This window comes from Camelus bactrianus, chromosome 15, assembly GCF_048773025.1.
Source record: "Camelus bactrianus isolate YW-2024 breed Bactrian camel chromosome 15, ASM4877302v1, whole genome shotgun sequence".
NCBI lineage: Eukaryota > Metazoa > Chordata > Mammalia > Artiodactyla > Camelidae > Camelus > Camelus bactrianus.
The window spans coordinates 54,340,287-54,354,981 of NC_133553.1; the positions used below are offsets into that span (position 1 = coordinate 54,340,287).

Consider the following 14,695-nt stretch of genomic DNA (forward strand, 5'->3'; position numbering starts at 1 on the left):
TATTAAAGTCCTCTAATAAATGTCTATGGAATTTAAAATAAAACCTTCACATCACAGGCTACCTTACCAAGCCCCGCAAGATCTGGTCCTGCCAGCCTCTCTCATAAACGCCTCCACTTTCATTGCTTATACAGCTCCAGCCTCACCAGCCTCTTGGCTCGTTAGAAAACAAAGTCTTTTCAACTTAGAGCTTTTCCTCTTGATACTTCTCCTTAATAAGCTCTTCATAAAGGAGATTTTTGCTCCTTGTCTTCATTCTGGTCTGTGCCTAAATGTTACTTTCTTAGAAGACCTTTCCTAACCACATGTTTAACAACTCCCCTACCCCTACGCCATCCCACCCTCTACCTATTATCCTGTTTTATTTTCTTCATTATATATATCCGTATCTAATGCTATATTAAGTGGCTTGAATTTCCCAATAAAAATCCAAGCTCCATACCCACCGGGAACTTTTCTTTTATTCCCCTCTCTTCTCCTGTCATTCAGAATGTGGTTGACATCATATAGGACAAAAAAAAAAAAAATGTTGAAGGCATGACCATTTGTAAATTAGCCATTTAGAGAAAATGAAAGCTCAAGAAGAGAAATCTCCCTTCCTGCCATGAAACTATCTGTATGGGTTTTAATGTATTGAAATGAGTTCTTGAGGGACATTAAGGAAGCATAATGAATGTTGAGTTCATTTAAGATGATTTATTAAATGAAAAGGTATAGATTAGGTGCACTCTTTTTATTTCCTTCTTGGATTTACTTGTGATTTTGTTTTCTCAGACCCACCCATCTCCCAGAGAAAAGCCCTATTTATCTTCTTTTATCCTGAAGTCCATTTAAAATGTCTAAGATTATGGTTAAAAAAATAGGGACTTTCTTTCAATTTTTAAAAATTTGTATGGAATTATTTTGGAATAAAACATTAAGTTGAAGTCATTTGTGACATTTCAGTTTAATATTAAAAGAAAGACTTTTTGTCATGGTAAAAACATCCCTTTTAAATGTATCACGTTATGGATATCAAACAGTAAAACACAAGAACATTATGAACGCAAGTTCTGATGAAATAACTCATGATAATCTTTTATCTTTAAGCCATTTTTCTGCATAGGTTTTAAGGCACACATTTAATAGGAATAGAAAACTGTTCACTTAGGAAATTAGAAAAAGACTCCTTTTCAGTATCAGGATACTAAGAATTCTAGTTCTCTATGGATTGCACTATTTGTTGGAAAGTTACATAGAAAAGAGCGTCCCTGCACTGTTCTACCACTGTGAGTATCGGTATTCTTGATGGTATGCCAGAATTTGTTAAAGCTGATTTAGTCCAGGCTGTATTCTGTTTGAGTTCAAGACTGTATCTTCTACTAGTGGAATCTACGTGAAACTTAGTAGATCTGTTTTCTAATTTATTTTTGTAAGGATATACATTTCAAGATATTGATTGCTTAAAAATCTAATAAATGTTTTTCAAACAGAATTTATATTCTGGATTAAAGTAGGTATTACCTGCTGTTGCAACCTATACTACCAGTAAAACTGAAAGTAAGTGACATATCATAGTTCATTTTAATATAGTAGTAATTTACACTTCCATTCTCAGTAAGCTTGTATGTAACAACCACCAAGGACATTTACAATAATGAGAGAGTTAGTGAAATCATATACTAAGAATTATTATTGAAGGGGCTGAAAAGCTTCTTAGCCCCAGTCAGTGATGCATAAAGGAGTTGTCTGCCTGCCTTTTACAATTTCAAAGTGGAATCTTTTAGCTAATGTTTCTTTCATCCTTTTAGGCCTTGCAACCTTCATGCATTTATTTTCTCAAATTTTATGTGAATATAAACTGTATCTCTTCCATAATACATGGCTTTAGTACCATTTGACTTTAGCTTATTTTGTTCTTTCTTTTTCTTTTCTTTTTTCTTTTATTTATTTATTATTATTTTTTCTAATGGCAAAGAACCTTCAAAAGCAGCAAGCATCCCTTGATTATTTCTAGCTATCCTTGCAGATTTCTCTGGTCACACATTGAGAAAACCCCATAATTACAGGATATTTATGACAGCAGCACTGCTATTTCAAGGAATTACATTATAGTTCACACTAAAAATAAAAGGGCAACACATTTTACATGCTGGTAGCTGGTTTCCCTTGATAGATGCACTTGCTTTTTCTATAGACTTAAATTTATCCTTCACCATCTGCTCCTCAAGTATTCCAGAAAAATACAATATTGCATCTGAATTCCCTTGAAAGTAAGTTATTCTTCCTCCCTATAGATTTCCATGTCGGGTTCATAGTCTTACCTGCATACAAATGCCCGATATTTGGGGAGCTCTCGTAATTTTGTACTTCAATTTAGAGAAAACTCAGGAGGGCACCTAGTCAGTCACTCCGGTAATGGCTGGGCACGATTGACAAGATGACGGAGGCATTGTGGCTTGTAAAATGTAAATGGTGGCTTGTAAAAAAGTTATTGCTGAAGCAGCTATATGGTTTTTATTTGTTTTTCTTTATTCATTTATTCAGTCTTTCAACAAAAATCCATTAAAATAGTTTTTCTTAAAACCCTTTGGAAAGAATTGTACAAATCCAACTTACATACAATAAGTCAGCGTGTTTGTTGCCATCATTTGCAGGAGGCTTACAGGACACCTATACCCTCTCTACCTAATGCAGTTTCCCAGTCCAGGTGGTACAAACTAAAACATTGGTCCTTTGGTTTCTTTTAGAAGAGTCCTTTAAGAAAAAGCCAAACCCATAAGTAGCTATGTTAATTCTTTTTATGTGAGGAATTTCCTAAACAATAGGGCTTCAGGGCAGGCATAAGGTCCTTATCCTTGGAAAGGAGGAGAGAGGCAGGAGAATTAGATTCTGAATACTGGGAGCGCTGGACCTTGTATGTAGTCTACAGTCAATAGACATTTGTTGAGTGAATATGAGAGGTAAACAAAAAACTGTTAAGATAAATCTGCCCTATTATAAGATATCGCCCTGAGGTAGTCTTTTTTCTAGGCATTCTCATTTTTACTTTGACTTTCAAATTCAACTGAAGTCCTACTTCTTTTCAGTCACTGGACTCTATCTTAAGACAGGGAAAGAAGATGCTTCATCTGCATTTGATATTGATAACCTCCCAGGGGTCTCAAAGCAGTATCATACCAATCTTGATGTGAAAACAACTAAGGAATTTCCTGTGTATAATTAATTAGTCCTAAAACACTTCCACATTAAAAAATTAACCAGAGTCTACTAAAAAGTTTGCAGACACTTAGAAATGGTGCAGTTTGTGTCTCAAATTGGTGAATGGCTGAGCAGGTGAAGGAGTTTGCATTTGACCTGATTATCTAGGGATCAGATGAACCTGTTAAACTTCCCTGATTGTTCATTTGTGAAATAGTAAGTTCAGAATTGATGTCGCTGGAGTCACCTTTCTCACTCTGTGACTCTGACTGCAGCTCTCTTCTCCGTGGGCATAGAACAGGCAAGTGTTCAGAGGCAGAAGAGAGGAAGGACTCAAAAGCTCCCCACTGTGACTTTTGGCCTAAAGTCATGTGAGAAGGGTTCCAACAAGTGACCCTGATTGTTGACCTCACTTCCTTGCAAGTACATCACAGAGAGAATCGTACTTTACCAAGGGCATTGTTTTAGTTGAGAACAATTGCCATATTTGGCACTTAGTGTTTTTCTTTTCTTTGCTTATTTTTGTATAGCAAATTGGAAAAAAGCCCCACAGTTTTATTTTCGCATTATTTTCTCAAAGGATCTGTTTAGAATTATAATTTTAAGGCTGAATGAGACCTCCAAAGCAAGCTAGTCTTTTTCTAATACATAAATCCCTTCTTGCAGCATCCACTAAAATGATGTATCAGCTCAGGTACTTTAAATGACTTGGAACTTACTGCCTCATCAAACATCTCATTCCACTTTAGCAGCTTTGAATGTAAGAAAGTTTTTTTTTTTTTTTTTCTTGAGTTGAAATCTGTGTCCCTCACCCCTCTGTAACCTGAACTCATTAGTCCTAATTTTGCTTTCTGGAAGTACACAGAAAAAATAAGCTCTCATCTTCTTGATAGCCTCTTACATATATTAAACTATCTACTATATACTCACAGGGTCCTTTTGAAATAATCATTCCAAGTTTATTCAACCATTTTTTCTTTTAGAATTCACAGATATGCAAGTTTTTAAGAAATAGAAGGAATTTTAGAAATCATCTGGTCTGTTTTTTTCTACAAAGACACTTCTATCAGATACTAATGCTGGAGAGGATAAGAGTACAAAGTGCACAGTAAGATCTAGGCCTTTCGTTCAGTCTCATTATCCTTGTGATTCCAGAACTTAGGACTCCTCTTCCTGGAGTTCTGTGAAGGGAGCCCCAGGTTAAATCTGGTGGCTCTTTTTTTAAAATCTTTCTTTCCTCAAAGATTTTATCAAAGAAGCCTTATTACTTTTATTTTAGAGACACTGACATAGTAAGAATTTTAATCTAAACTTGGCCTGAAATACGAGGTTTCAAATACTTTCAGACTTTTCAAAGGGCAGCTGCTATGTATGGACTGAATTGTGTCCCCTCAAATTTATATATTGAAGCTGTCACACCCAATGTGATAATATGAGTACTTAAAGATGGGGGCTTTGGGAGGTAAGAAGGTTGAGAGGTTGAGAAGATGTCATGAGAGTAGGCTTCATGGTGTGATCATTGCCCTTTATTACAAGAGACACCAAAGAACATTTGTTCTCTCATATTCTTTCTCTCTCTCTTTTTTTTTCCTCTCTCTCTTTTTCTCTTTTTTCTCCTCCCCCTCCTCCTTCTTCATCTTTCCCACTATCTCTTTCTCTCTCTCTCTCTCATCGTGTGAGAACAACTAGAAACTGACCATGCTGACCTGGCATCCTGATCTAGGACTTCAAGCCTCCAGAACTATAAGAGTGTAAACTTTTGTGGTTTAAGCCACTATAGTATTTTTTTTATGGAAACCTGAGCCGACTGAAATAGCAGCTTTGGTCTAGGCCAGTTGCTCTCAGGCAAAGGCGATTTGGCAATATCTGAACCCATTTTTGATTATCACAATTTGGCAATGCTACTAGGATCTAGTGGGGAGGAGCAAGGGATGCTGCTAAACGTTCTATAATGCATGGGAGCGGTACCCACAACAAAGAATTGTTTGCCCCAAAATGTCAATAGTAGTGGGGTTGAGAAACTCTGGACTTGGTTACCAGTCGGGGTACCTCCATGGAAAGTTTGTTATTCATCACCATTTGTTATTCATCTTTTAAGTGCAGCATATGAAACACTGTCATAAGAGGAATTGCCTTTCTAAAATAAAGGAGGCTAGATGATTTTTCTCTTTTCACCAACTCTGTAGCAGTTTATTATGATCTCAAAATAGATATCTTGTTCTTATTTCAACAGGATCTTTGTCGTCCTGTGAATTAGGTTGATTATCTAATGTCTCAAATAATTGCAGATAACAGGACCTTTAACCCTGAAGCTGTCTTTCAGATACTGCTTGTATAAGTCAGGGTTACCCAGAAACAGAACCAATAGGATGTGTAGATATAAATATAGATGTATAAAAAGTGATTTATTTTAAAGGAATTAGCTCACACAGTTACGGAGGCTAGCAAGTCCAAAATCTGTAGGCTAGGCGAGCAGGCTGGAGATCCAGCCGAAAGCAGTTACAGTTTAAGTCCAGAGGCCATCAAGCTGCGGAATTCCTTCTTGCTTCTCACTGAGGGGGAGGTACAGTCTTTTGTTCTATTCAGGCCTTCGACTGGCTACCCACATTGTGGAGACCAATCTGCTTTACTCAAAGCCTACCAATTTTAATGTAAATCTTATCCAAATCACCCTTACAGAATTATCCAGGATAATGTTTGATTAAATATCTGTCCCTGTGGCCTAGCCAAGTTGACACAAAAAATTAACAATCACAGTGCCTCTTTCCTAGTTGTGTTGTACCCCGTCCTGTGCTCACTCTGGACCTCTTTAAAAGTGTGTAGAAGAGGCAGTGACGCATAAGATGGTGACAGTCTCTACAAAGAACTTACTTTCCAACCGCTGCGGTGGCTTGTGATTTAACCCTTGTAGAGGTAGATGGCAAGTGCCAGTTTGTAGTTGAAAGTCCATTTGGTACCTGATTCCATGTTTTATTTTGCATTTATTTCTGACCTGCCTTTGTTCTCATGCTGGAGAAGACAACAAGGCTCGCCTGTGCTGGGGGAGGGGGGTCTCACCGAGGCCAAAAGGTTCACCTCAGCCTGTAGATAACCCCAAGGACTCTCTGACCCTTGACCTGAGATCCAGTGGACTTCCTTCAGTGAGCAGTGATTTGGGTAGGAGATTTCTAGGAGTGGAAAGTGTAAAAATCACCTTTTACTTGTGCCCTCATGAGTAATAATGTTTCACTTTATTCCCTTACAGAGGTTTGATTTTATTGGCTAAGATGGTGTTAATGTTTTCCTCAACTTGACTGAACTTTAGGGAGGTGTTGTCCTCTCTATATTCCTCTGACCTGCCTTTTCTTAGAGCATTTACTTCAGAAAATTTGCAGTTGTAAGTTATTTCTCTGCCACATTGAAGTGTATGCTAAGTAAAATGAGTCAGACACAGAAAGATAAATACAAAACAATTCTTATCTCATGAGAAATCTAAAATAGTCAAGCTCATAAAGTAGAAAGTAGAACGGGGAGGTTGGTATACCTAACTTTTGTACATAATTTATATTTGATGTTTTAGATGATATAATTCCAAATCTTTATCTGAATTAAAAGAAAAATACAGAAAAAATATATCAGGGATAGAAAGAATGATCAAAATGTCAGCTGATTTTCTGGTATCACCCTCTTAGACGGGCTAGTTATGATTCTCAACCTTGGAGAAGTGGCCCTCTGTGGGAGATGTCCCCTGCATCCCAGCAGTACACTCCTCTTTTGTCACCCAAGGGGCAGGGTCGAGCTGGTCCCAATGTAGAATTTGGCCTGTGCTTTTGGATTCCTTCCACAGGCTTGGGGCTGTTTTTTTCTTACTTCTGGTATCTGCCCCCTGGTGGATGAGGCTGGGCTAGAGGCTTATGCAGGTTTCCTGGCAGGAGGGGTTGATGTCTGCCCACTGCTGGATAAAGCTTGGCCTGGACCTCTGGTGGGTAAGGCCCTGCCTAGAGGCGTTTTCGGCTCAGAAAGTGTGCTGATGGGTGAGGCTGTGTTTCCACCCACTATGTTGTTTGGCCTGAGGGTTCCCAGCCCTTACTAAAGCCTACAGGCTGTTGGGTGGGGCTGGGTCTTGGGTGTTATTAATCCAATCAAGTTGTCAGCCTCCAGGGAAGCTCATGTAGATGAACACTCCCAGAATGTCCGTCACCAGCTTCTATGTCCCCTGGGTGAGCTGCAGCAGTCCCCTAACTCCCCAGGAGAACTTCCAAAACCAGCAGGCAGGTCTGGCCCAGGTTCCTATGCAGTCACTGTCTCTGCCCCTGGACCTGGTGCACTCAAGATCCCGTGCACGCTTCCCAAGAGAATTAAGTCTCTGTCTCTCCCAGTCCTGTGAGGCTCCTGAAGTTAAGCCCCACTTGCCTTCAAAACCAGATGTCCTGGGGTCTTCTCCTCCCTACTGTTGGAACCCTGGTCTGGGGAGCCTGACATGGGGCTCAGAACTCTCACTCCTGTGGGAGCGCCTCTGTGACTTAATTGTTCTTCAGCTTTTAGGTTGCTCACCCAGAGGGCATGGGGTCCGACTATATTGTGAGCCCACCCCTCCTACCTTCCTGTTGTGGTTCTGTCTCAATGTTTCCGGTTGAAGCAGATACTTTTTGCTAGACTCCAGTCTATTTTCTCGATGGCTGTTCAGAAGTCGGTTGTGGTTTTGTTGTAGTTGCAAGGAGAGGTGAGTTCTTGGGCCTACTACTCTGCCATCTTGATTCAATCTCTAGTATCACCCTCTTAGAGACAGGGCTTAGTTCCATGGTCAAATGGCCCTACAGCTCTCTTACTTTACTTATAAGGTATGGAATAAGACATCTAAGGGAAGACTTATATGTCTAATATATAACGTATGTGATCCCATTCCAAGCAATTGAAGTTTTTTAAATGGCTGTAATATAACCCTAATGAATTAGTACCCAAGTCATCGCTCTTATCCCCTGGAATTCTCTAAAACTAAATGTATTGCTTTTCTATTCTTGTCAAACATTTTTGTCAAAAGTTATACACTTCAAGAGCTTATCTCCTTCGGTTTATTTTAAATGCGGTGAAAAAAATCAGTGGTTTCCGAGTTAGTTGTCTATTAGAATCAGCTAAGGAGATTTTAAAAATGCTGACTTGGGGGCTTCTTTGTAACTGTGGACAGTAGCAGCTGCAGAGCTACCCAATTCCCTATATTTTCTTCCCAAATTGCAAAAAACATTTCATATGTGTTCAAACATTCACAATTACATAGCAAATTTTTCTGGTTGGATATATGTTCTAAACAACTGTGTTCCTTAGAACAACACACACACACACCCCACCTACAAGAGTAGGAACATTTTTTAATGGTTACTCAAATTCCCATTTTATGAGAAAAAAAATTGTTGGTTATATATAGAAAGTTCACTTCCTTTCAATCCTTTGTGTTCTTGAGGTGTGGTATTTGTATAGTGGTCTGAAATTTTAAGTGTACAATACAGCGAGCTCGACAAGTAGCGCCCATGTAACGCAAACTCTTAATGAAGATAGAGCGTTTTCATTACCGCACACACACACACAAATCCCTTACCCCTGAGGCTGCTGTTGTTCTGGATTTTTTTTCACCATGGATTAGATTTGCCTGTTCCAGAACTTCATAAAAATGGAATCATACAATATATACTCTTTTTTGTTTGCTTTTGCTCAGCATAAATTTGATATTCATCTATATTATGTCATATAACACTAATCCTTCCCTTTTTATTTTTGGATACTATTCTATTTTTAGAATATAACTCAATTTTTAGTATCCATTCTCCTTTTGATGGGCATTTGAGTTATATCCATCTTGGGGCTATTATGAACAGCCTCGATAGACATTCAGATGTAAGTTTGTTGTTTGTCTTTATGGACAATTAATTTTTATTTTTCTTGAGTGTGGAGTTTTTGGGTCATATTGTAAGTGTATATTTAAGATGACAAGAAACTGCTAAACATGTTGCCAAAGTGGTTTTACTGTTTTTATATTCTTGTCATCATTATATCAGAGTTCCAACTGCTGCACATTTTTGCCAAAATATCTAACTGGCAGTCATTTTAAATTTAGCGTTTCTTTCTGGTGTGTACTGGTATCACACTGTGGTTTAATTAGCATTTCCCTGATAACTAAAGATATTATGCATCTTTATGTGTTTCTTAACTATTCATGTGTCTTTTGAAATGTCTTATTTAATTCTTTCCCGTTTTAATTTTTTTTTTTATTATTGTTGTAGGAGTACTTTGTATATTTGTGACTCAAGTTCTTTGTCAGGTATATTTTTTCTAAATGTTTTCCTCCCAGGTGATTTACACATTTATGTTCTTATTTTTTCTCTAGGTCGTGTTAAAAGTTCAGACTTACTCAGAATCATGTAACAGAACTCTACTTGAACTCTCTGAAGCAAAAGAAGGTGAGTTTGGGGGATTTACTGTAGAAATATAACAATATATTACAAACTAAAAAAAAGAGAGATACTATCAGGCCTCAGGAAAGAACTAGAACAATAGACTGTATGCCAAATGGTTAACTGTTTCCTGTTTCTGTCATCACATCTCTGACTAATTCTCTTTTTCTGCCTCCTTCTTCTGTTTATAAGAATCATTGTGATTACCTTGGGCATATCGACATATGCTAGGGTAACGTTTTTGACTTAAAGTTAGTTGGTTACACCCTTAATTCTACCTGCAAACCCAATTCCCTTTTGCTGTATAACATAACATGTTCATTCACGTGTTCCAGGAATTAAGATATGGGCATCTTTGCGGGAGTCATTCTGCATATCACAAATGAATTTCTCTTCTCTAAGACGAGAGTGCTAATAATTAAATGCCTCAAAGTATGTAGTTGATTATAGTAATATCTATATTCAGTCTTAATGAATTTTCATACTGCCTTTGGGTAAAGGCAGATTTATATAGAGAGATATATACTGCATAGTGTGTAGGCTGATTCAAAAGGTAAGAGGAAAGGCCACGAGGTGTGAGGGTTGGGTGCTCAGATTAGAGTAAAAGTAGGTACATACTCCATAGACAGTGTTGGCCATCTCCAAAGAGGAGGGAGAGAGAAAGGTGGCCAAATTATTTTTAAAAGATGGCATAGATAATAACTGCCCAAAGGAGGCAGGATTTGAGCCCAAGTTAGGTTAACTCTTGTGTTCACAGTCTAGTAATTATATTAGACTCTTCTACAGCAAGATAGTTCAGATTCATTTGGTTCATTTTATGAAGTACTTGAGAAATTAAAATTCCAGAAAGTATTTAAATAAAATGAAACTAGAAGTAGTGGTATAAGACATATGTGTGTGGGGGGGCATAAATTGGCTGTCCTGTGACTGAGGTACACCTCTTTGGGAAGCGCTAGTCTATGCAGTGGGGAAATATGGCTGCTGCTGTTGCATCTGGACTCTGGCAAGGTCTTCCGCCCTTGAAATTTCTCCTATAAGAAGCAAAGCCTGTGAAGATAGAGAAAGTTGAAAATGTAAATCAGCTGGGAGGGAGAAAATGTCCATGTTCTAGAATAGAAATGCCTCCTTCCAAAGCTCTTCTGACAGCTACTGTGGAAAGCCTCAGGTGGGACTCAGGGTCCTGTTTAGGAGCTGGAAGGGAATCCCTTGCAGGGAATACAAAGGTGAGGAAAGGTAAGGTCAACAAAACTCAAGGAAAATGTCACAGTTTTACATTTTTTGTTGTTGTTGTACTTATATATCTGTTTTTTCTAATGGATCATTTAAAATCTTGTGCCTTTTAAAAATGGTAAAAGAGGAAGTGTGCCTTTTATTTAGCATGGATATAAAATATTTGATATTGTTTATTCAATGTAAAACAGTTTTCAAATTCTTCAAGCTGTATGAACAACATCTATTGAAACCTTTTGCATTAATTTCCTTCCATGGGCCCCTTCATCCTCCAACCTAGAAATAAACAGCCTTATCTCCTAGTTCCTTAACGTTTTGCCAGAATATACTACATTTTTCTTCATATATTGATCATCTGTTGAAAATAATGGGAACATCCCCATGGTTTTCCCTTCAAGGGTGTGAGAAAAAATAGCTGTAATTTTTCTTAATTGATTACTTGGAGCAATGATACTAATTCACTGAAAATGGCACTTGCTGCTTCAAAATGATGTCATTAATGGGAAAGGAGCTGCCCCGGCCCCCTCCACCGTGTTCCCCATCACTGTCATCACCACGTAAATACAGCCCTTTGTCCCAAGTGCCCTGTGTCTCTCCTATGCCCACTCTGGCGCCAACACAACATTCTGAGCCTACTTTCTTGAGTTCATTCTCAGTAAGTCTTCAGACTAAAAAATTATATTATGAGTCCAGGTATGATGTTGGTTTTGTCAAATAGTTGTGCTTTAACCATAACTTTGAAAGCAGCTTTTAAAAAGGTGGCAATTATTGAATTATTGAAAATGTATGCATTCCTACAAAATTATATTTAAGTAAGTTAATTTCAGATCTTTGTTTTAGAAATTCTGTATTATAAATACAGAGATATCCAAGTCCTAAAATTTCATCACAGGACAAATGAATGTTCCATTAATGATTTGGAAATCTTACACTTTTATAAAGTCATAAAGATAAAATTTCTCTGACCTATGCCCAATGATATAAAAATCGAGCAATAATTTAGAAGATAATACTCTTTGATTCTTAATCAAAAATTTCCTCCTTGTGGAGCAAGAATGTAAAAGCAATTATGAAATCTAGTTTTCAACAGTCCACTGTTATTTCATCTAGACTTGTATTTATTATAGGTAATTTTCATATGATGCATATATCTTAGCTCCATCTTTAAATCTGTACAACTCAAGATAACCCTTTATATTGACACTACAGGATCATATATCTTTTATTCACATTTTCTTAAGCTTCTTAATTACAGTGTATTCACTGTAATGTAAAGAAGTTTTCTCATCTTAAGCTTTTAGGAAAAAAATATGACATACAGAAGATATATTCACTTTATTGTAGTTACTCATCACTACCATATGTGGCTTCTGGGGTCACTTTGGTAGTTCATGGTGCATTTTTCCACATCATTTTATATTATGAGGAAGAATGTGCACAGATGTGCATCCATTCCAAAAACTAATTCATAATCCACAGATTATAGGAGGAGGCTGAATTGAAATTAAAATTTCTTATAGAATACAGATGCAGATTTCTTATTTAGAGATGTCTAGGTAAAATAAAATATATCAGCAAAAGTATGATTATTCCACATCTCTTTTCTAGAGGCAACTCTTGATACTTTTTCTAATTATCTGTCTCCTTGTCTAGTTTTTTTAAATTTAAATCTTCAAACATCCCATTATTTAGCTTTTATATAAGGTCTCCTCTGCTACTGAGTCAGCTTTGCCTCCTTCAAAATTCAATCTGATTAGTTTGCCTGTTTTTATTCTGAGATCATATTAGGAGCTTTAAACTGAGTTTTAACCTTATTCTGAATTCTTACTCTGAATTATTCTGAGCTCACTTTGAGACTTTGAGTAAGGACATTTTCACAGGATGATTCTGGAAATAGTGTTGCTGTGTGTGATGTTAATATTCTAGAATATAAATTAGACTTTGGGGACTCTTGAATGTTTGGTAATTTGAATTTGCATTTTTCTTTCACAGAGATGGATAACTGCCCCAATATCATAAACCATCTCAGAGTCAATAAGTTTATTTCACTGCCAGTCTTTGTACATTTGACATATATTTTGCATCTTATTATAAGATAGGCAGGTTTTTAGTTGTAAGTTGTAATGATCATGTTTGTCTCTGTGATATGTCAGGATTTCCAAAAAATAGAGCTTTGAAACAGACTAATTATCATTTTTTAAAATAAATGTACACAGATTGGAGATAGCCAGTCCTGAGAATTGTACATTTTGGATATAATGACAGGATTTGCCTTCTGCCAAGACAGATAATATTTCACAAACAAGACTAAACATTTCAATAAGTTGATGTTTGAACCTCACTGTTAAATCTTCTGTGATGACAACTGAATTAGTATTTTAGTGTCCAAACAGGCAAATGATAATAGTATTCTCTCCTGTTCAAACAGGATTGTAAGCTGAATAAAAATATTAGTTAACAGTTCTGGGTTCTATTGAGAGAATGAAGGCACATCACGGAGAGAGGACAAAGAACTCAAATGGTCACAAGCACAACCTATCTTTTTATTGATTAGCAAGAAGTGCCCACCAAAGACCATTGGCTTTTTAAATCAGAACAGAGCAGTAGACAAGGTTCTGGAGTAACCTTACATGGAATCACTGCCTACCAGAGATACAACTTTTCATACAGATTCCATCCCACAGTAGACTGTGCATTTAAATCTGCCCAAGAGCCCCAGAGACAGTGACTCAGTTCCATGACCTGCTAGCTTAAATGTTGTCTCACTTGATCTTCACTGGTTTTCCAATTTCAGGCTTATATATTCCTGTTTATTAATTCTTTTACTAAGCTGGGAGACTTTTGGAAGAGAAACATAGTAATGAATGTGTATCTTTAAAGTATAAGACACAAAAATTATTAGTACAAACTGTACAGATGAGAAACCCAAGAGTAAGGAAATTCAAAGAACTTGCTCAAAATCACAGATTATGGAAATATGAATTTAAATTCAGTTGTATGTATTATCAAGGAACAGATATTCCTTATATGCCAGCATAGCCAGAAAAACTTGTGACACAGAAAACCATATCCTGCTCAAATCTTCAGTCTGTGGCATTCATTCACTATACAATTTAATGTGATCACATTTCAGAAACATATGGACTAAAACAGAAAGGCATTTTAACTTCACATCAATACTCTATGTTTTTCTACAAAGGAAAACAATGCTATGTTACTGAGGGTGATATAAGATTGTGAATAATAAATAGCTGAAGATAATGGTTTTAGAAGATTGTGAGTTCTTTGAAATCTCTTCTGCAATCCAAGAGTAAGCCTAAATTCCAAGATGACTGAATAAAGTTTATTTAGAGCATTCATATTTTAAGACAGTATTATAAGGTTTTCATGAGTTTTTTATTGTGATTTACTCTTAACATCAATTGACATAAGTGTGCAAAATAGCAAATTTTTATTAATTCAAAAGTAAGTTGATGAATGAGTCATTGAACTGTTTCCAAGACTCCACCTTGAAGGCCTATCAACCTACAATATACATTCCCATTAGTGGTGGTATTAATTATGCTGAGCCAGTTATATATATATAACTGTGACTACAGATGAATTTCAATATACAAAACTCTTCTCAAGGGCTTTAGTGGTATTAACATTTTTTGATTTTTGTTGTCATGAACCAACGTATGTTAGTGCATTTTTGTGAGTGATTCTTGTAGTTAGTCCTGTTGAGAACTGACATAAGCTAATTTGGGCAGTCATGGTTATCTGGTTCTTCTTTCTAGGTAAGTATTGATAGCCTCTTATGATTTGAAATAGAACTCTTTGTCCACAATGTTTCAATTAAATTATGTGCCAGGATGAAT

The 14,695-nt window shown here is 36.8% G+C and overlaps 1 protein-coding gene across 2 annotated transcripts in view; it reads left to right on the plus strand.

The window, feature by feature from the left end:
• Nucleotides 1–14,695, plus strand: part of CCDC85A (coiled-coil domain containing 85A) — a 1,028,435-nt gene that overhangs the window by 957,401 nt on the left and 56,339 nt on the right. For both annotated transcript variants that reach the window (XR_012498971.1, XR_012498972.1), the window contains exon 6: nucleotides 9,539–9,611. The gene's annotated coding sequence lies outside the window, so the exon portion shown is untranslated. The remainder of the gene's footprint in view (nucleotides 1–9,538; nucleotides 9,612–14,695) is intronic.